Genomic DNA, 23,694 nt, shown 5'->3' on the forward strand with positions numbered 1-23,694 from the left:
TGTGTCTGCGTTATGTGTTATGTATCTTGTAATGTGTGAAAATATTTTTTTCCCGGTGTGTTATAAATGCTTGTAGCTTGTAAGGGTGTGTGTCATGCATGCGGTTGGCTGTGTTTTCCTACAATGCATGTAGTTGGGTGTGCGTGTGTGTTTTGTGTGTCAGGCTGTGAGCCCAGTATCCTTCTCACTCCCTCTGGTCTCTGCGTGGGTCTTTTCAACCAGCACTACCACCTGTTAGTGTTTTACTCAGGCCCCAAGGCTACAATGACTGCAGAACCTTGCAGATTTGCTCATCAAGCCCATCAGATCGACTCCATTGCCTTAAATCTGGCTCCCATTTCCTATCACAGGGCCGTTCTGAGCTGGATTGCTTGCAGTTCAGCTGAGTCAAGACTGTAGGCAATTAAACAAGTTTGAGTTTAGTCGAGTTTGATTAATTACTTGTGAGCGACAACATTTTATTCAGCATGTTCCACTGCTGGATCACACTGGAGTGTTTGTTAAGTGTGGTTTTAGTGGTTAAAGAGATGTTTAAAGTCTGGATTTATCGGGTTACTTTGTAGCCCGATTTGGCAAATGTGTCATACACAGCAAAGATTCTGGCACCATCTGTCTGAGTAATAATCTGAAGAGACAATTTGAATAGACTTTAATTGCAAGCGCCATATATCTAGTGCTAATCGTCATTTACAGTGAAAATTGTAGTCAAAGATGGAAATGAACTCTGACTGTAATAAACAGAATTTACTCCCTTCTTACAGGAAATGAAAATATATCATCTCTGCAGCCTAAACCGCTGCAAACTGCATCATCAGTCCATTTAAACAGATGGGATTTGTCATGTTTTATGTTTCGTGAGACCCCTGAGCTTTTCCGTCCCATTGTCTGTTTCCAATTCAACCCTCTGTGATCCCATGTCTATTACTTCAGACAGTGTGGCAACCTGAAGCAAAGGTTTGAAAAAAAAAAGGGGGGGGGGGGGGGGAAGACAGAAGTGACCTAACAGTTAAAGGAACAAAACAGTGAGAGAATGGGAGTAGAAAGAGATTAACTGTCAGGGAGAATGTGAGGCTAATTGAAGCCAGTTTTGCACAGCTGTTTCTTGTTGCTGTGCGGTACTGCACAGAGCGGCTGAGACAATAGGATCCAGATGTGATCTTGCACTGAGGATCACCCGGCAATAACAATCCTCAGAAATAGCAGGCGTACAGGAGACGGGGGATATTAAGAGCGTCCGTGCTCGTCTACTCTTTTAACAAAACATCACTTCTCCACCTTTGAAAGATAACCCGGCTGTGCCTTTCAGTCTTGATCGCAGGTCTCAGCTTGGTTTCTGAGTGTTGTTAATACTCTCATTTTGTTATACTGCCAGCCACCGCCATGACCTCTGTACTCAGGTGTCGCTGGTAGCGTAAACATCGCTTTGACACATTTGACTATTCCAAAAAGGCGGCTCGCGGGATTTGAGAGTGGTTTTGCATACTTGTCATATGGCTTTTGAAGGACTCGGCCAAAAGGGACTAAAGCCTCTTTCTCTTTTGTGTGTTCATCTGTTAACAGTCTTTCCTTTAAATTGTCGTGTGAAAAAAAAACAACCAAGCATGCTTTATCATTTTTGAGGAAGAAATGCAAGTCCTGCGGTTGTGCGCAGGCTTTTATTTGTTTGTCGACTTTAAGTGGAGGGACACAAAAGTGTCCAGTCACTTCAGAGCAATTCGGCCGAGAAAAAAAAGAAAAAGCAAGTGAAAGAAATGGATTACCACATTATGCTTTCTTAATGCCTGTCTCTCTGTTCCCACTTCTCATGCCTTTCACCCCCTTTCATCATTTCCCACTTGGCTCAGACAAAGAGGAGTTAGCATTGGTTACCCCTTTTCTCCACGCCTCCTTTCTCACCCCCTGTTTCTGTCTCATGTTTCTCTCTCCTTCCATCCATCCTTTCTTTGTTCCCTCTCTTCCCTCCCTACGTTTCTGTCCCCCTTTCCCTCTATTTATTTGGCCTTTTTTCCCCCTCTTTCCATCCGCACTCATCTGTCTGGTCTACTGTGTTGAGTCCAGCTAAACACAGCTGCAGCTGGCCCGTCACTGGCCAGAAGAAAGCTGACATCCAGCTGTGTATGAGTTATTATCGAAGACTCATGTGAGAAAACACAGTGCAGGGTCTGACAAGATGAAAAAGCAATATCGCAGCTTTTAAAACCAATCTCCTTTCCCCCTGTTGAATTTGTCACTTCTGAAACTTCTTTTTAATATAAATAAATTCCTCAAGTCTTGTTTTGTTTGTTTGTATATTCAAGTAATACATCAAAATAATCATTAATTGTCAGCTGTAACATGTGTAGTGTTTATGGTGAGCATGTGCAACAAGCACAGCTTGTGTCTGACCCAGTATATCACTTCTTCCCATGACAAATAGTTGAATGGAGATGATGTAAAGCCTTGGCCCGATATTCTTTTCATATTTGACGCACACACACGCATGCAGTGAATGCAACACTGAATGTGTGATTTTTGCCAAAGTCAATATAACTCTCAAGCTGTTCTTTTCCTCTGCGAATTTTATGAATTTTGTCAAGTTCACGTCACGCGTCCTCACTCTTTCTTGCCTGCTAATCGCAGACACATACACAAGCTTGCATTGTAGACCGACTGTGCTTGCTCTCAACATGTTCTCGGCGCAACTGTTTATTATCTTGTCCTCAGCTGGTGTCTCTGCTTATTGTCTTTGCTTGTTTGTCCCAGCAGAGTACTGTAGCGAGATGTCATACCCGCAGTGAGTATGCAAAGCAACGGCAAAGCAGGTGATGCCACAGTCCCCCTATTGTTCGCCGGGATATTTAGGGGACTTGGCTCACAAGATTAAGCATGACGGTTGGGAAAACAGGAGGAGGTTTGGCTTTGTTTGTCGTATCTTTAAAAGAAAAAGAATCACACCGAGCAAAACTGTAAATACTACCGTCATTCTATTAGTCTTCAGCAGACACATCTGAAGATTAAACTTCAACATTGACAAGTCCAAACATCCCCGAGGCTTAACCTAGGGAAATGCCAACACATGCCCCTGAATGTGTGCGTGGGTGTGTGTCAGCAAAGCCAGCCGTTATCTTCCCTCAGCTTTAATTGAGCCCTTCAGAAATCCCAAACACTATTACGCACACACAAACACACACTGAAAGTAAAGCCTGGAGGCTCTATCTCAGCCAGGCCAGGTGTTCCCGGCTCCACTGCCAGATGAACCACCTGCAGATCACAGGTGTGGCCATCGCCAGGGAAGAGAACAACACAGCTGCTCCTGCAGCCTCGGGGAGGGAAAGAGAGATATAAGGTTCATAGAGAATGACCTGCTGGTAGCAGGGAACTTCACACATCAGGTACAAAAACAGTCTAAAGTAACATTGAATCATAGGTGTTGTTGTCATCATATTCCTGCTCAGCTCAGCTCACGGCAGTGTGCATTTAACTGAATCGGTGATAGCACTGACGTGTGGGACTGAAAACAGAGTGATAGTCATGCTATTTCTAGAGCTCAGTGAAATTGAGAGAAGGTTGCTAAAACTAAACCTTTGGACATTTTAATTCATCAAAAGAAAACCTTCTGTTATGACAGGTTTTTTTTGTGTATTAATGAGCAGAGAAGATGAACGGTTTGGAGGTTCAAGTTTGTCCCCTTGAAGTGACGTCCTTTGCAAGGAAATAATTACGTACTGGACCCTTTTCTAGCTGTTTTTGGGCTTGCAGTCAACACTGGTCTAACCGACCCTACACACTTCAAAATATTAGCCTTTACATCACTTTTGGCTAGACGTTGCATCTTACTCCTTTGGAAATGTTCAAAGCCACCTTCAGTTTCTTTTTGGTTTAGAGATGTGATGTCATTTCTTAAATTGCAAAAGATAGGCCTTGTGGCAAAGGGCAAATACAGAGAATTTTATCGTATCTGGGGCCCCTTCGTAAACTATTGCAAGTCATTAAACGCTCTACCAGCTGATTAACCCTTTAAAGCCGGTCAGAGCGGGCACGCTCCGTTTTGCGTAACTATTTTTAAATCCCGGTAGCTCTGCAACCACGTGAGCTAGCGCAATAATTTTTTTTGCATATGAAACCGGAGGAGTTGTACTTACATCTTATGCCATCAGCTTGTCCTCGGTCACAGTTTCCTTCCACATATAGCTTTGCAAAAACTGCATAAAAAGCACTTGCAGCAACAAAAACATAATATTTCAGAAACACGCTTTGCTGATCCGATCAGCTGTTCATAACACTTCCTACGTCCATCAGCGCGAACTATCGCATGTCCGCCATGACCTGCCCGAAACAGGAAGTGACGTCATTTTGCAGAAATGTAGTTTTTTACCATCAGGGCCTCATGAGCCTATACTGGAGTTTTTAGAAGTTATGTTTGACTTTATGACTTTCTGTGTCGTTTCTGGGATGCTTAGGACTCATATTGCACTGCTGGAAATAGTTTATTTTGATGCATATGCTGCTTTTTTGCAAATTTGCACTATAATATTTATTTTTGTTTTTTCTGCAGTATATAAAAATTGGTGTATTTCAAAAATAAAACTATGAAGAGACTCAAAATAAATTTCCTGCGGTGGGAAACTATTTTGTGCAACTTTTTTGTATTTACAGTTTTGAGGGATAAGCCTCTTAAATTTCTCTAACTAGAAATATATGTTAAAAAAACAAAAACGATTTTACATTTTTTGGTAGTTTATTGCACTTTTTTGCAATTTATGTAATTACTATGCACTTAATGCAGACATATTATTAAAATGTAGGCTGTAATGGTTGTATTGATGTATAGCAACTTGAAATGCTCCCAAAAATGGCTCCACAGCATGTAAATATATAATATAAGCTCTGGCGGACTTGGTTCTATGGTAGGTCTTAAAGGGTTAATATCATATCTCCCCCCCCCCTTTTTTTTGTGTGTGTGTGTGTTTTGGGGTTTGTTGTTTGTGTTTGTTTTGGGTTTCTTCTTAGGTTTTGTTTTGTTTGTTTGTTTTTTCAATTTTATTTAAGCGTGTGTGTGTGTATTATCGTATCTGTTCATGTAAGAAAAACTAAAAAATATGTGAGGGGAACAGATTGTATTGTCATTGTAAACTAATGTACACTTGTCTCTCAATAAAAATATGAAAAAAAAGAAAAGAAATAATTATCTGAAATTCAAATATAAATTATGAATTTCAGATGTGGAAAAAAACAAAACCTTTCTGTTATTCGTTCCCTGCTTTAAACAAAACTGCCACTTAAGTATATCTTGTTGTCCTTAAAGGAATGTGCAGAATGTAGTTACTCACTGTATATGTTACGTCTGTGTGTGGGCTTGTCCAAGTTTTAGCAAGCACGCACTCTTTTAACACAAAACGTCTCCCAAACATGGAGTTGTTTACGAGAGCGATTCATGTTTATGTGCCGACAATTGGGTGAGGCTGGCAACGCCGAGCAACTTCTGATCTGCGGTATCATTTTCCAATTAGCAAAATTGCTGCATTTAAAGATTTAACTATAAGCGCCATAGATGGATATCCCCGACAGGGAATCTGCTACATAAGTTAAACAAGAGAGCAGCTGGAGAGACTTTGAAAAGTGTGCGGTTGTTGAATATCGTTTAAGCGGCGTTATTGGTGAGAAGGGTTTGGCGTCTGGCTATGCACTTGGCTTCGCTGTGTGGAAACTTTAGGAAGATGCAGCCAAGCGAGCGTGTGACCCGCCGCTCATAAATTTCAAGCACACATGCAGCCACTCTCTCGCTCTCCCTCATACCGACACACAAGCGCTTTCTCGCTTACTTTCCCTCTCACTCATAAACACACACTTATGCGTGAATCTCCCACTTCTTACACTTTCTCGTCTCCGTTCGTCTCCATCTTGTTTTGCTCTCTTAAACACACTTGTCGCACCCAAAGAGCAGCTTTGTGTCTCCCCTCCGTGCGTGGAGTGTAATAGGAGATGTGATGGTTTTCCGTGGGTGAGCAGGCGGGTCAGGCCTTACTTAAACTAATGGCTCCCAGCAGTGTTGAATAGCCAGACACAGTGGAGCCGAGGCCTGAGGTTTTGGAATGCCACTGCCGGCTCAATGCCTGCCTTTCATCGGCACTGAGTGAAGGAGAGAAAGAGAGCGAGTTAGAGAAAGGAAAAAAAAAATAAAAGAAAGCGGGGGGAGAAGAGGAGGGGAAAGAAGAAAATACGGGGCTCATTTGTTATGGGTGATATGAGGATGACTGAAAAGGAGGGCACAATAGTCTTTGAGTGGAAGGACAGAGTGGGGTGAGGGCAGGTCCGTAGACCGGGGGAAGAGGTGAAGGGAGAGGCGTGTTTGAGCTTGTGGGATGTCAGGAGGGGGTAAAGTACCAGTCGCTAGTTGTTTTGTGTAAGAGCAACGTGGGAGCCCTCCTGACCAGTCACCCGTTTGTTCTTAATGTCTTGATGGATGAGCTTTGAACAAGTCTTGAGGGAGTCGGTATAGCCTTGTTCAAACTAATGCAGATAATTTAAACATTTCTCTTTTGCCTTTCATCCAAACTGTGTGACCATAACTGACCGACAAATACATCCCGTTGGAAATTCCCTAAAAACTCAATACATTTAAAATGCAGACAATGTGTATGTCATATTTCATATGTTCAGACTGATTTGTTCCTATATTAGGCTGTAAATGCACTCAGCATTTCACTCTTTACCACTTTAAACAATGCAGCATTTTTTAAAAGTTCACATTTTGTGGTTGTTCTCCTTCTTTATCAGGCAAAAAAAGTCTGTAAAACTGTATCTGTGATGTAAGGAGCTGGGAAAGAAAAGCGGCTGGACATATTTAAGTCTCTAAGACTGGACTTAAAGTAGTCCAGTTGCTTTTCTTCCCAAGCTGCTTGGACAGACACGTCTTACACAGACGTACTGTATCTGTGCTTTGCATGTCTGCACACGATGCATCAGATAACTCGCCAAAGGGGTTCCCCTTTGTGCTGAAATATGACAGAGAGGGAGTTCTTGAGCAAGTTTCAGGAATGCCATGAGTTTGGAGTGAAAATCTGTTGGTACGGGAAGTTTTGAAGGGAACAGCTCTGTATGCAAACGCATCTGCAGCTCAGTCTAACTGAGCCATCTGTGTGCATAGCTTTTTTTTGCAAGAGTGAGTTCAATTTAGTGTTAAATTTGAGCATTTACAGTTAGGAAAGACTTCCTGCTAGCACTACACAAAATTTAAGTCAATAGAATTATAAAACTGTTTATTAAGTCATGTTTGACGTTTTAGGTGGTAGTGATTAAAGCATGATAAAGAAACACATCACTTACACCTTCTTTTCTGAGGTTTAAGGGCCATACAATACTGCTGCGCAAATCAGACTATGTAATTTCTGGACAAATTGCAGTCAGACTGTTGCTTGGCCACAGGTGGCCCCAATAGAGTGGTCAAGCTTAGATAACTGATTCACAAACAGTCGGGGACACCAACAGAAGGATAGATACGTTTAGATAGGTCGGAAATGTGTACAGATTAGCCATTTGTCCAATTTTCTGAGAAGGAGACAAGGGACATATGGTAATATTCAAATGAATCAGTTCATCAACTGTCAATAGCTCGCACCTCAGCAGTTGGCTACTATGGGGATGGCATGTGTCTGTGTAACCAGAGAGGTCTGTGTAAAATTTCTCTCAGCTCTGCTGTTCAAGAAAAAGCTTATAAATTCAGAACCACGAGTTGTATCAACGTGATTTTAAAAAACCATAAGAGTCACAAGAAGTTGCTGTTTTTTGTGTTCCTAGTCTTAAAAATGTGGTAAGGGAAGTAGAATGGAAAAATAAAAAGCAGCTTGTTTATGCTTTTCCCCTAAACTCCTTGACCGAATCATAATGGGAGTCAATTTGGCATTTACATAGCCCTTCTCTTACTCAAATACCTCTAAATCAAAGAGTGTACATGTGTTAGCTTGGAGGAATGCATTGTTTGAAAGAATATAAATTTCCCTATGATCTGGTGTCAAAATGGTGCTTGTAAAGTGATAATTGTGGGCTTATTAGCAGATTGAAGACACATTTTTCATTAAAAATTTGTCTTTTTTAGTCTTCTAATTCACTTGAACAGGGAAGGATTTGAGGGATTTTGTGGAAATTTTCAGTTATTTGAAACTCAAAACATCAAGAAAGCCAAAAAACATCATTTCACTGCAGGGTGAGTCAGTTTGGTGTGTGAATGACCTTTCTGTGACAAACAAGGAAGAGATCAGCTTAACATAAACTGGCACTCTTTGGTTTGCAGCTTTTGCACTTTGCACTTTTCGGGTGGCATCAGTTGTAAATTTGCAGTGAAAAAGTGTGTAATTTTCATTCATCAAAATAGCTTACAAGACACAGTTTTTAGATTGTGAACTTCCGTTTAACTAATAATGGAAGAAAATAAGGACTTCAGTGTTTTATTCAGTTTCCATAAAAATTAAGGACATTAAAACAGAAGTAAGAGTTTGGAAGATTCTGGGAATCTTACCATCCTCCAATACTTTCCCACTGTCAATAACCAACACATACGGTAAAAAGGAGCTTTGCACTGTCTGTTTTTTGTTTGCATGACCTTTTGTTTATCTGATCCCAAAGACAGAGAGAAAATAGCCCTCACTTTACCCTTGATTACTACCGAGAAGCATCTTATTTGATCTCTATTTTTTGCCTCTATCTGTATTTTTTTCTTTTTGTTATTACAGTAAATGGTCCATCAGATAGCAGTAGACCTTAGATAAATGTGGTGTAGACAATGTAATGGAAAATGCATTCTTTCAAGATCAGACAGGGAAATCTATGGCTGTGTCAAATTAGCCAACATCAGGATTCTGAACAGTGATCAGATGGAGGTATAGAGGGAAAGGAAACCGAGGGGGGCTGGTCCATGCTGGTAAGATGCGTAAAGAGAAGAGGGGCAGCAATGATGAGATTTAGCGGGAAAAATAGCAACAATATGGAAAATTACCCATAATTCTTATCAGCTAGCCTGGCAACTACCTCCTTTCTTTGCTGGCCTGACTAGCCTGATTTACAAAAAGAGACATTTGAGTATGCCCACATGAACTAACCGAGATCCACAGACCAAGATGAACTTTTTACATGATTTTAGGATAATGTCTAGTGAATTAGGCTACACGATTGCTGCCCTTTTCATGTTTCTGACATGAACACAGCAAGAGATGGTCAAATGGCACGTCACTGTGGGAAATAATCTATTTGGTTTAGGTGAGGCTTCTGCCTGGGTAGAGGTTGAAGCAGCAAGTACAACAGACTGGAGTGCTGAGAGGTTAAAGGAGGTTGATGTAAGATATGACTGTGCCGGACTTTTGCATTTTCATATACACCTCACTGAAGCAGTGTTTAAGAAAGTTCAGGTCTGAGGTACATGCGGAAAAATTACAAAATCTATATCTGCTAGGAAACTGATGGTGGAAATATTAAACATTTAGTGGGATTTCAATAAAAAGTTGTCATAACGAATATGGAATTCAGTGGGTGTGAGACCAGAATTATTATTATCTTGTAGTGTTAAGTAGGGATGGGTATCGTTTAGGTTTTATCCGATACCAGTACCAAACCGGTACTTTTGAAACGGTGCCGCTGCTTAAATGGTGCTCGAATCGGTGGTTAAAGAATGAAGAACACACACGTTGTTCAAAAACCTCTCATGTTTAGCTGTTTTTTTGTAAAAAGATAACAATGTTAGCCTTTTCTGCAGCTATAGGGTATTTATGGTATCACTCTTGGCTGGAAGCAGTGCTTAAACAATGGAAAAAACGCAAACTTTGTCCAAAAACCTCTCATGTTTAACTGTTTCCCACTTTTTCTTTGGTCATTTTAGCCTTTTTGGCCAGAGTGAAGGGAGTATCTGCCATCAAACAAGAAGACAGCCGCATGTAGCTATGATGGTGTTTGCTAGTTCACCTTACATGCATTAATGTAATAACGTGGTTAGCCTAGTCAATGTAAATTGCACACGAACAACATTAAGCTACTCACGCAGAGTAGATGATGCTGCGGCCATCATCATCATTCTGCTACACTGGCAGGGCTAGGGGCCAGGACTCTCCTCTTCGGGTTTTTGGGGGATGTTGCTAACTCCGGTCCGATAACAGGCACCACACCCGCATTAGATGTGCACGGTGTGAGGTCTCGCAGCAAGCTATCAAATACGGCGCATTTCTCGGCTTTTAAAAAAACGCTATGCGTCGCCAGGTGTTTCATCAGATTCGAGGTGTTACCTCCTTTGCACAGTATCACCTTAAAGCACTTGTTGCAGGCTGCTGAGTTTGCATCTTTTGCTGTGAAGTACAGCCAGACTTTGACTGCTTCATCTTGGGCATTTTTAATCTGTAGCTCTGCTCTAAAAGAACGTACGTACCTGGACCCGCCTACTACGCTTGCAAAGGTAAAATGATTGGCTGGCCTCAACATTCAGTTGAAGTTCCTTAAACATTCAGCCACGTTACCCAGTAAATTATTTGCATGCACAATCAACATATGAGTAGCCTCTAGAACCACTAGTATATTTGGATTAATTCAATTTTGTTAATGTGTCGGATTATTATTTTCTTTACGTGAGGCATCATACAGGCAGATTCCATTATTGTTGTATTTCTGCATTCCTGTTTTTTGTATGAGGTATTCTACTTTCTGTACTTGCGCAACTTGTATATGCTGTAGAGCCATAAACGTATCTGTCATCACAATAATGACCCATTAGAAAACAGTTTTCACTAGAAACACATGCATTCAGTGATCCAGCCGTGTAAAGCTTTGTTAAAAATGATTGGATGGAATTAATTTCGGATTGGTCTCAAGTACTCAGCAGGGTATAATAAAGCAATCCAAATGAAGGAATAGACACATGATACGCTCAACTTTTTTTCTGTTCTTTCCCATCAACATTCAGCGGTCCTGAATGTGTACACACACACACACACACACACACAGAGGACCTAATGTTCCGTCTTGTTTACCCAATCACCATATTCCCATATATTTCCCCTTTTCATCCATCTTCCACTAATTTTTTTCTGGCCTTTCTAAAAAATGTTGTTTACTTTTTCTAAAAGTAGAAGTTTGGCTCGGGAGCGTGTGAACAGTAACAGATGCTGCACAGTCTCTGGTTCTGTCTCAGTCTCACCCTTTATCTCTCACACATACACACAATGACAAACAGCTGCAAGAGGCTTGAGCAGCTACAGTAAAAAGAACGCATAAAATATATAAATGCACCATGATACGTTTTTATAGAACTAATACAGGCTAACATAGAATATATTGTTTTCCTTATTTGGGACCCTTCTGGAAAGAGTTTTTGTGTAGTGAGTGCTTTTGTTATATAGTCAGTGGCAACCAGCATCTCAAAATCTCAACAGAGGGTTTGTTGTAAAAAGAAAAGTTGAACCATCACAATGTGTAACAATGCATTGGACACTGTTATGTAAACCTTTTGAAGAGAGGAATGAAATTTAGGCACAATAAATACATTATATGTGAACCTTTTAATGGTTGATTCAACAAAATAAAAATAAAGTACGTCTAAAAAGTGAAAGTAAAACAGAAATCCAAAAGGAGGTACTTGAGAAGAACTAGACAAAGATGGAGCTGGTTACAGAATATATACATATACACATACGCAGGGATGATGCGTGATTAGACACTGGAGGTGGAAACAATCAAGCACAGGTGAAACTAAGGGGCGGGGCAGACGATAAGGATGGAAAGAAACAATATCAGTCAATCAAAACTAGGATAAAACTAAGATCAGGTAAAATAGATAGATAGATAAATGATCTGTATTTGTATAGCACTTTACTTGGTCCTAAGGACCCCAAAGCGCTTTACACTATACACAATCACACACTGGTGATGGCAAGCTACAATGTAGCCACAGCCACCCTGGGGCGCACTGACAGAGGCGAGGCTGCTGGAAACTGGCGCCAACGGGACCTCTGATCACCACCAGTAGGCAACGGGTGAAGTGTGTTGCCCAAGGACACAACAACTGAGACTGTCGGAGCTGGGGCTGGAACCGGCAACCTTCCGATTACAAGACGAACGCCCAACTCTTGAGCCACGATCGCCCCAGATAGATAGATAGATAGATAGGAAGGACAGGGACATGGTTTCTTTCCAGTTGTCTGTCCAAAAACTGCATAAAGGGGATTGTGTGGGAACCACTTTCTAAAATGACACATTATAGTTCCTGTCTTGTTAAGCTTCCCTGTGCAAACAGACCATCCATACATCCATCCATGTAATCAATAGAATGGATGTATTCGTCTGTTTCATCTTCTGCCTACCTTACTTCTCCAAAGAGCTTTTTGGGTGATGTAGCACGCAGCCTTGTATATTTAGTATTTATATGCAAATCATTTATCCTTCAAATGTCCTATTATGCTCATTTTCAGCTCTGTATTTTTATTATACAACAGCTCAAAGTAATCATTTTTCTTGCACTGAAACAAATCATTTCGCCTCTATTCCTTTTACGAACACTCTCGCCTTAAGATAGCTGTCTTTTATTTGGCTAACCCTAGAAAAACAATGTTTATAAAGCAAATGGCATACACTGACCAAGCTTTGGCTGTGTGTATTAACCTTAACATAACCTTTTTCTGAAAATATTTATGTTGGTCAGATTTGACGTTGCTTAAATTTGGGCTTTCAATGAGGACTTTCAAGCCAATAATGGTGGAAAAGACTAAAGACCATGTTTGTACATCTAAATCTATCACTGGCGTTAGCTCCTCCAGTATGTGCTGCCATCACGTACTGGTAACAGTATAGCTTCATATGCTTGGGCTTCCTAATTTCCCCACCTTTTCACCCCCTCTCTCTCCCTTTCTCACAGCCACCTGGTCTTTCCTCTGAGCCTGCTGACTGACCAGATGCACCCTGAATAGAGCAGGCCTTCTACAACAGAGGAGCAGAGAAAGAGGTTATTAAGGGAGAATATTCAGTACAATTTAGGTTTTGACAGCCCACAGCAACATCAACACCCCCAGTGAAGTCTTTTATGACTGTATAGTTTACTATAGGTACATTTCTTTTCTATGTTTACTTGATTTTAACAGAAACAACTGTGGATGATTGCTGTGTAATAATGTGGCTGTTTTTGACTGCTATGTGTTTGTAGCAATTCTTTGATTTGAAAACTTCACAAAAACTTCAATCAAAAAGCCTTAAAAATCTAACATTTGAACCATGTTTCACTGAGGACATTGAATTTTGTCCTTCAGGGTCCCGTTCACTCTGGTCTCTTCTGTGGACCAGATAGATCGCAAATTGTTCCATATTTAGAAGTAGTTTGGGGAAAGTTTGCGGATAGCTCTATTAGAGTTCAACACACATTGCCTTTCTTTGTGTATGTGTGAACATCCTTGGCTGGATCGTTATGTTCACCTGTCTGGTTTAAATGCACATTTTAAATCCCGGTAGCTCTGCAACCACGTGAGCTAGCGCAATAATTTTTTTTGCATATGAAACCTGAGGAGTTGTACTTACATCTTATGCCATCAGCTTGTCCTCGGTCACAGTTTCCTTCCACATATAGCTTTGCAAAAACTGCATAAAAAGCGCTTGCAGCAACAAAAACATAATATTCCAGAAACACGCTTTGCCGATCCGATCAGCTGTTCATAACACTTCCTACATTGGATTAGACGTCAGCGCGAACTATCGCATGTCCGCCATGATCTGCCCGAAACCAGAAGTGACGTCATTTTCGCGGAAATGTAGTTTTTTACCGTCCGGGCCTCATGAGCCTATACTGGTGTTTTTAAAAGTTATCTTTGACTTTATGACTTTCTGTGTCGTTTCTGGGATGCTTAGGACTCATATTGCACTGCTGGAAATAGTTTATTTTGATGCACATGCTGCTTTTTTGCAAATTTGCACTATAATATTTATTTTCGTTTTTCCTGCAGTATATAAAAATTGGTGTATTTCAAAAATAAAACTATGAAGACACTCAAAATTAATTTCCTGTGGTGGTAAACTATTTTGTGCAACTTTCTTGTATTTACAGTTTTGAGGGATAAGCCTCTTAAATTTCTCTAACTAGAAATATATGTTAAAAAAACAAAAACGATTTAAAATTTTTTTGTAGTTTATTGCACTTTTTTGCAATTTATGTAATTATTATGCACTTAATTCAGACATATTATTAAAATCTAGGCTGTAATGGTTGTATTGATGTATAGCAACTTGAAATGCTCCCAAAAATGGCACTACAGCATGTAAAAATATAATATAAGCTCGGGCGGACTTGGTTCTATGGTAGGTCTTAAAGGGTTAAAGTGGTCTCGAAAACAGAAGCTGGAGGATGTGTCTTTAGTTACATTAAGAGAGCACATTACACCAGTTTTATGCTCATTACACTGGCTTCCAGAACATTTTAGAATTCATTTGAAAATCATAGTACTGATTTTTAAAGCTTTGAATTGTGACGCTCCTCTCTATATTTCTGATCTTTTAGAACCTCACACTCCCTCTTGTTGGTAGTCCTCGAACACGTTTTAAAACCAGAGGCGATAGATCTTTCACAGCGATGGCCCCCAGGTTGTGGGATTCTCTCCCTCCATCTTTACGTTGCCTGGATTGTATTTATTCTTTTAAACATCATCTTAAGACTCATTTATTTAGACTAGCTTTTAACTAGATTTGTGCTGTATGTTTGATTGTGGTGTGTTATGTTTATCGGTTTTATATTATTGTGAAGCACTTTGTGGTTTTTATCCTGTGACGAGTGCTATATGAATCAATCAAAGTACAGTAAAGTAAACAAAAACAAACAAACTTTTGATCTTTTATTTAACTGATCATAGTATTTCTGATCATAGTATTTCACGTGAGAAAAAAAACATTAAAATGAACTGAATCCAGGTCATATTTGCTCTGGGTGTGTGTGGACTGCCCAGCCTCAGCTAGGCACAAATATCTTAACCTGCTACTTATGCTACTCGTGCATAAATCAGGCAGTGATTTAAGTTTAACTCAGTCAAAATGGAGAGCAGAGGACAAGAGAGTAGAAGAGGAGAGAAGAATAACTCATTCATGCTCATCAAGTGCTCCTCAGTCCATTTGCTGGCGAGGCGAGTTGAGCTGGCTGCATTAAGGAACTGAAGAAAAAAAAAAGGGGGCTACACCGAAAGGGTTGAAAAGGGGAGGGAGGGTTGTTAGTATAAAAACATTTTAAGGGGAGATCCCCACTTCACTTGAGGGGGTGGGAGAGAGTGTGCCCCCCCACTTCTACACATACACACACGCATGTACTTTTGTCTTGCTTGGCACAGCCTCTTGTTTAGCCTTTAGGTGCCAAAGCAATTAGTTATGTTAATTGCAAGGTCCATTGCACTGAATGCAGGTTGAATGGGGCCAGTCAGCAGTGGATGATTGGCCAGGATCCACAGGGGAAGGGGAGTGGGGTTCGGGGAGTGGGGGTTGTGACGTTGCTGGAACACTCGACCCATGAAAACAGAGGATGGGACAGTGTGTGGGAAAATAGGGGAGGAGCTAGAGCTGGAGAAGAGAGATTGAGAGAGTGGGAGACAGAGCTTGAGAGAGCAAGCGTGAGAGAAGACGGAAATTCAGTCAGCGAAAGAGGGAGAATTAAGTAAAGCAGCCGTGGCAGAGTCGGTAGCAGAGATAGTACGAGTGATAGAGAGAGCTTCACATGAGCGAAATTAAAGTAAGCAAGAGTGCGTGTAGTGCAGTGTTCGCTGGTCTGCTCGGTTATCTGTCTCCATCTGGGTGCCATCTGTGTCTTTGGCTCTGGCCTTCACCACACTGGGGCTCACATATGTGGGAATGCAAACACATGCCTGACATATGAAGGTGCGGAGTCACAAGAAGGGCCAAAAAGCAAAGGATAAGAAAGCAAAACCCCCAATACTGCAGCTGAGTTTCTCAAAGGACCGAGTGGACTCTACACTAGAGTGGAGGTAGGACTGAGCGTGTTCCAATATGAGTTTGTGTTTTGGGAGGATTTTTGTGTGTTTGTGTGTGAAAAATGCCTTTTTTTCACGAGTGAGTGAGTGTGGCAGATAGTCCACTTTATGTGCCTAGTTTGTGTGTTTCTGTGTGTGTTCCATCCTAAATCCCAGAGCTGCTCTGTGCTGTACAGATGGTGCCTCATCCTTATCTCTTCATCCTTGTTGAGTGAGGTAGAAGCCTTTTTTACCTGTGCACAGAAAATGTCTCCTGCCATATGGGCAACATATTAATTGCCTTTTAAAAAATACTCATTTGTACTTATGTTTAGAAATATTTTAACATTTAACCAAGACTGTGTGGTTTGACTTTTCTTAGAGAAACTACACATTCACCATTCTCTTTCCTTACCTTACTAGTAAAATGTATATTGGTCCTATAGTTGTTTGTCTCAGTATGCAGGGAAAAAAAAGATAACTACTATGAGAAAAAAGTTGCAGCATTCCCCAAAATTGGTGCAATGGAGCCAAATGTGTTCTTCCACAAAGTTTAATCTAGCTGGATTGGCTGTGATTATCTGGAGCATACTTTTTTTTTTCCTCTGTGGGATTCATGTGTGAACAGCCAAAACGGCGACCTCAACCAGATTTCTTTTTAAAAAAACGGAGCAATTAGAGTGACTTTGTGTGTGAAAGGGGCTTATCTCTCTCAGCTGTCATTTCCTCAGATAGTAATCAGTTTTTCCACATGGCAAGCAGAGCAGAAGAAACTAGGTAAAGAAGACGTGTGCATCTGCTGTACAGTATCCCAGACATATGGGAAGAGGAGGGAAACTGCTGTGTCTGTCTTTCACGCTGCGCCTGCATGTTACACTCTGACATCAGCGGAGACGTTGATACTAGTGCAAATGTCACATTGTTGCATTGCTGGATATTTTGTTGGCCTTTTACAGTGCCGTGCAGGGGATGTGTTCGTGTTTCTTGTGCGCGGGGAGGATCTGACTGGAGAAAGAGAAAAGGCAGAGAGACCTGGCCAGTGTCACACCAGACCAGGCCAGTTCATCGGGGAGATAGGAGCGACTAATTGTCGGCTGCACAGACTCAAACCAGAGACCCTCGTCTGGTCTGCTGGACTGTGTCATATTCCTGACAACAGGCACCGTGCTGTATCTGTGAGTTAGTGTATGTGTTTGTGCAGAGGACATTCAAGCTTCTTTTATTCAGAAATTTGATCCCACTTACATTCATTCCTGTTGAGCAGTTATAGTTTTTGTCTTCAGTTTATGTGGCTTTGAAGTTTTCGATTGCACACAAGCGTACAGTATTTTTGAGTCTAAGGAAGTGAACGCGTCTCCATGTGCATGCCAGGTGTCTTGCAGACATTGTGTCTGCTGAACTACAAGGTTGCTCGCCTTACAGCTTTTCTGAAGCTTTTTTTCTTCTGACCTCAAACCCAGCTGAGTTTCTCTGCCAGAAGCAAAGTAATACATAGAGAAACAGACCACCGTGACCCTTGCGTACTACAGAGAATACCCCCTGTTTCACCATGCGTCTGTACACACAGAACAGAGCAGCTGCTTCAAGAGTTTGCTGCAGGAAGTGCTCTATTAGTTCCAGTGGCGAGGTCTGTGATATCTGGCCCCAGGGGTTCAGTGAGACCATGTGCTTACGAATGAATTTGAATGTTCTTGCTTATATGTTTATGTGTGTGGACGCGAAAGGGTCACATCATTTAATCAACCGAGACTATGCAGTCAATACAAGTAACAACCCGGAGTGTTAGTGGGTATCGAGAGACATTTTAGCATCAGTAGGCACCCACACTCTGGCCGTCCTTCCTGTTGCAGGCCAGTGATATTGTAACTTAGCTCACCTTGCAAAGTGCATTATTAAGAGCTCTCCTCCAGTGGTTCACTGACCTGAGAAACCCAGTAGGTGACCGATGACAAAACCTTTATTCACTGGGCTGATGTGGAGACGAAGTATCAACATATAATTAATAAGCTGTAAAATGACGTAAGAGCTAGTATTAGTAGTAGTTTTGGGTTGATATATAGTGACTTTGAAAATAGAAGATTAACACTTGTATTTTCAGAGTTGATGAAAGAGGTGGCATGTTACCAATAGTCTGTACGTAGTGCAGAGGACTAAATCACTTGGCTCAACGTGACTAAAATAGGTGCCAGGTCAGGGTACGGCGCAGACCTTGTTTTTTGTTCAGCAGCATTACCTTCCTTCTCACATTGCATTAAGTCATTTCAGTGTTAAGCTATTATGCAATAGAGCCTCAATGCCAAGTTTTCCAAGACTTAACCATGAGGGCACACAGACGGACACCACTTTTCTACCCGCCCTTAAAAAAATCGGGTCGAAAAGTGGGCATTTAACTTGTGCAAATTTTATGGAAAGATTGTGTAATTTTCCAATTCTAAACCCAAAAGTCAAAAAGTGATACTCAAGAGAGAAAAAAGAAGAAGAAATGCATTTGCTGTTTTGCTAGGTGTGTGGGTGGACAAGAAATGGGTGGCGTTGCCTCTCTCCATGAATTGTCTGTCATAGTCATTATTTTCTCCTTTCTCTGGCTTTCCACCCCCCCGTCTTTGCCTCAGTCTGAAGAAGTGTGGATGTAAATGAGAACATTTCACTAACAAAAACAGTCTTTTGCCTATTGCGATTTGGTTGAGACTTTAACCTACATTTTCCTTCCACAGCATTTTCCGTTGCAGCTACAGCACGCTGCGTATTTTCCCAAGATATATAATAAGGAATACATTGTGTTCTTACCCGTATGTTTGCTAAAACCATACAGTACTCATACACAACAATCAAAACACACCTCAGCTCACACGTTTACCCATCCTCCATTACTATCATTGTCTCATTCTCCACATTGTTTTGAGCACAGCCGGCCTCTTTGTTTGACTTATCTGTCTCTCTCAGCGGCTGTTGAGCTCTGGTCTTTTATACAGCTGGGCAAAGCCTGCCCACAGCTCCGTGTTGTTGTTTTTTATGGTACTCAGCTTTGAGTGATTGGATCACCAAAATCCGAGTGTGACAGATTAGTCATCTTCATAGTCAAGGTTTAGAAAAAAGTCGATTTTTACTACAGTTGCGCTGCTTTCAAGCATGAACTCCAGAAAATGTTAAGAGAGTCAGGTCGGGACATGGTCCAGAGTTGTTCTTTCTCACATGTCCCACATTCACTAGCTGAGAAATCAGTGCACTGATACTAAACGGTCCAAAATCCCACAGATTTTTTTTCCTGGAAGCTTTAAGACGTTTTAATCTGGCTTTATATTTGTTTTGTAGTTTTTTTATGGTTTGCTTGTGAATAAGCACATTCCTTCCTTTTCATGTGTTTGGCCAACAGTATGTTTTTGAAAGCAAGATCAATGCTGATCCATTTCCTTCTTAGCATTTTAGGATTAATGTATAAAAAAAAATCCATAAGATTAACTTAAACATGAACCCCAATACTAAGCCATTGTGCCAGCTCTCCCAGTCTCGGTCAAAACCTGCAGTTTAACTTCAGCATGCCATGTGGTGATGTAACATCTGGTTGGACCTGAGCCGAGGCCATAAAGCCTCTGACACCTGGTCCAAAACAGGCCAGCCTTAATGTTAGCTTTGTTTTCTTGTGTCTAGAGCTTGTATTTTTGTTTTATGGATTACTGTAACTTACTAGTTCAATGTGTGCTTTATTGTGCACACGTGTGTGCATGTATGTTAATGTGGATTTGAGATCATCATCACGAAACATGTACAGTGGGGGAGAAAAACGTCATTTTTATACTGTCATGCTTCCATGAATATTGCCACTGATTATATTCCACTTGCTGGTTTTGAGTTTGAAGACTCATCAGTCGCTTGATGATTGATGGGCAGGCTAACCAATTAGTTACAGAGAGGTGAGAAGGGTTGTAACCAGAGAGGCAGATAATCCACTGGGCTCAGAGAAGGCTGGCTGGTGTGTGTGTCTGTGTGTGCGTGTGATTGACAGATTTGAACTGTCCTTGTAGTGCCACTGTTGTTATTTGTGTGGCCATGTTTATATGCGCCCTGGGCAGGCAACACCTGGTGAACAGGGCTAATACACACACACAACGCATGGACAGGATGACACAAATACACTTAGAGCTCTATACTTTGGCCCAGATGTGTCACATTCATTTAATCTATTGATTATGGAACAAAGCTCAAACGGTGTGAGTCTTTCCCAGATATATGAGTATTACCCTTCATGCAAGAATCTTAAAGCAAAAATAACAATATTTGCATTCATTAGTGTCTTCAGTGTCTGAAATATCTGGGCATTAAATATTTGGGTTTTCTAAAAGAACTTATACTGCTCTGTAAAAGGTGTTTGCACCACATTAAGTCAAAGCAGCTTGCAAAGAAAAGCGTCTGGACTTCTTTAAGTTGCTTGAAGACGTTTCACCTCTCACCCGATAAGCTTCTTCAGTCTAAGGTCAAATGTTGGGGAGTCCCAGATTCACCAGAACCTTCACAGACATATGCACCACATTAAGTTTCTGCCTTTCTGATACACTGCTATGTTTTAAAAAAAATCTAACAGCAATCAGTGACTGCAATGTGGTGTGTGGTGTTTTCAAGTGTTTTTAAGGTCAGCAACTTCAGATCCCATCCAGTCAGTCTTCTCCCTGCGGTCTGACCTCATACACATGGACACTGTGCATATTGTTATCCAGCCTCTGCCAAACCGCCTCTGCTTCCAGCATCGCGTCACTGTACCTCTTTTTACTGCTCATTCTTAGTTTTTATAGACAACTTCTGTCTGCCTTGCTGTCCCCTCTTTTTCGTTTTCCTTTTCAGTTTGCCACTAAGTATATTTCCATCCCAGAGTTCCTTTTTTCACTATGTGGCACGCTGGATTACGATGGTGTTTTTGCAATTATCTCTCTGAGTGATGAGGATATGCGAGGGTTTCTCTCACCATCAGCCTGTCATAGGGACATGTGATAAATTCACTTCGGAGACATGTCTGACTTCTTCATATGTGAGAATGAGAGTACTTTTTTGTCCAAAGCCATACCTCCTCCTTCTCCTTTCTTTGCTTTTTCCCTGTACTGTCAACCTTGCCACCTTCCTATCGTTCCCCTTCCTAGCAGAGTTGGAAGCAGAGTGTTGACATTGGGTTTTATCCAAATATGTAGTCTACGAGGCTGGAAGGTGGTAATGAAAGCCAAGAAAAACAGCCTGGCTCTGAGTCTAACAACCAGGCTTGTCCTTCTGATGAAACCAAAGGAAAACAGTATTTTCTGTCCTTGTTATTCCTTTCCTCCCATCCTACACCTCCTTTCCTCGCTCTGTTCTGTCCTTTTCTATCTCTGGTGCTTCTGATTCGCAGACTAATTCATTGTCTCCCTCTGTGCTTTATAAAACTGTGTGAAAATGTAACAAATATTACATTTTTTTATAGATGTAAATTTTAATAGTCTAAAAAAATACATTTGTAACATGTGGGCCTGCGATTTGTTACATGGAAGCAGGGCATCTGTGTTGCTGCAACAGTTGAGGAGGTGTCAGTCCCAAAAGGGTAATAATGTAAATGAAGTTGATTAAAGCAGAGATGATGTCACCTGAGTTTCTTCATCTCTCAAACTGGATATTATAAAATGCAAAGTCACGTAACTCGTTGTTTGGCAACAGTATGGCACTGAGAGGGACGTGGACTATTATCTATTTTAAAAGTGGATGTGGCTGCGTGTGGGTGTGTATGTCGCTTCATGTATCCTTGTGCTGCGTGTGTGTGTGTGTGTGTGCTTGTGTTTGTGTGGGTGGAGGTCAGAACGGAGTGCAGGATAGAGGAACAGATGTGCGCTGTATTGTGGCTGTGTGCGCGGATGGACGGGGACCAGGTGCAGCCTTTGTCTCTCTAGCATTTAAGTCCACTCGCTCGCATTCAGCTGCCTCGTGCCTCCCCTCCCCTCTGTGCCCCCTCCTCCTTCCTCCTCTCCTTGGAGGGAAGGCAGAGATGTGTGTGTGTGTGTTTGTGTGTGTGGGCCGGGCTGCCTTGGCTTAAAGGAAGGGTTTGCAGCAGTCCCTTCTGCCCCCCCTCCTCTCACAGGTGACTGTTGGAGGTCCCAGCTGGCCAGCTCTTGGCCGATTAGATCCATATGGTACAGGAGGAGAAGGAGGAGGAGGAGGAGAGGGAACCTGGTTAATTTTCAAATCAATTGCTTTCCTTTTTTTTTTTTTTTTCAAAGTGTTTCACTGGTTGAATACTAAGCCTCTGTCAGTTGTTTAAAGTATGTGTTATCCTTTCACTTCAGGACTTCGTAGACTAGAATTAGGATTGCAGAAATACGGCAGCATTTCGGAAGATATACTTGTGCGCTGTTTAATTAAGAGTTACAAATTTCATTTTGTGTAGTATTTTTTTAGCCATGCTTGGGACAAAATGTAGAAAAGGTTAAAGGAAGCTAAGCACTGAAGTTAGAGGAAAATAGGGTTGTAGTTACTCCGGTTCTCTTGCATCTGTTAGATCTCACCGTCACCACAAAGTCACGTTCTCACTTTGATGAGAGTTGCTATATTTATACTTTTTTTTAGTCAGATGAGATGTGAGGCACTGTCGTGCAAAACTAGGGTAACAAGCTTGACTTTCTTTCCCATAGATAGTACGCACAGCTGGGCTAAACCTCCAAAAAACATCCTGTTGATGTCTTCTTGTCTGACTCGTGATAAGAAAACTAAATATTTGAAATATTTGACAGCATTTCTTGAAAAAAAGAATTCATAGGGTTATTTTCACGTGCGTGTGTTTGCGTTAACATGTGCGCTTCCCGACCCTACATACTTGTATCATTGCACATGCCACAAATTTTCTTTGTGCTCACTGATGAATTAGTTCAGTCTGTGTTACATCTTCTCTCACCTCATCTACGGTGACAAGACAGAGAGCAGTGTGGTTCGAGTACACACACCACCGCACAGCGGCACACACACACATGCTTCACAGCTGCCAGCCTCTCACAGGGAGTTTAGACTTCAGAGTTAAAACATGAGCTTAATAAACCCTTACACTGAACCCATTTATTTATACACCACATCAAGTGTGATTTATTTCTGTGGACTCGTTACAGCTTATCCATCCCGTCTTTATGTAAGGAGGTCGATAAATGTTCTCGGAAGTGTATTTGTCTTTTCATTTGCAATTTCATTAGTTAATGGATTGCCTTTTACAGCGGTGGCTCAACAGGAATAGTCACGTTTCTCTATCCCTTTCCTCTCTTTCTGAGCCTCGTTCTGAATCATCACTCGCGGAGGCAGCAATTAAAGCCAGCTGAATGTTTTAATGCAGATGAGCATCACCTGAAGCTGAACAAACAAGGAACACCTGGCTAGCAACAGCCATCACTGCAGATGCATTTTATTTCCCATCCCTGTGATAACAACTGTTGTAGAAAGCAAACACTTAAGGTCAGGAAACTTTCAAGATTGTAAAATTACGGATTATCTTATTTGTGCATGAAGACGTGAGACAGAAAAACAGCAGCACAATATGGTGTGAGTTTAACATGTAATCCTTTTTGGTTATATCCACCAGAAATGAGTTGATGGAGTACCCAGTTTTATATTTTAGTAAGCACTGGTAACAGTGCTATCTGCTTTTTTCGAAAAGTATTGCCTATTCATTGTGGCATTTCCGTGTAATCCTGTTGACGTGTGGTGAGGAGCTTTGTGTACCTTCCCTTTGTTGCATTAAAGCAAGGATGACAGGTGGCAT

General features: G+C 41.3%; 1 protein-coding gene across 5 annotated transcripts in view; it reads left to right on the plus strand.

Annotated features, from left to right (window-relative positions):
• cbfa2t2 (CBFA2/RUNX1 partner transcriptional co-repressor 2) overlaps positions 1 to 23,694 on the plus strand; it is a 38,473-nt gene that overhangs the window by 2,152 nt on the left and 12,627 nt on the right. Inside the window, exon 1 of one of the 5 annotated variants that reach the window (XM_085159534.1) lies at positions 15,490 to 23,474. The exons of 1 other annotated variant lie outside the window; for it this stretch is intronic. The gene's annotated coding sequence lies outside the window, so the exon portion shown is untranslated. Of the gene's footprint in view, positions 1 to 15,489; positions 23,475 to 23,694 lie in introns of those variants that run through there. 3 more of the 5 variants (XM_085159536.1, XM_085159535.1, XM_085159537.1) reach the window with 3 other exon arrangements.

Source organism: Neolamprologus multifasciatus, chromosome 5 (assembly GCF_963576455.1).
Source record: "Neolamprologus multifasciatus chromosome 5, fNeoMul1.2, whole genome shotgun sequence".
NCBI classification, from domain to species: Eukaryota; Metazoa; Chordata; class Actinopteri; order Cichliformes; family Cichlidae; genus Neolamprologus; species Neolamprologus multifasciatus.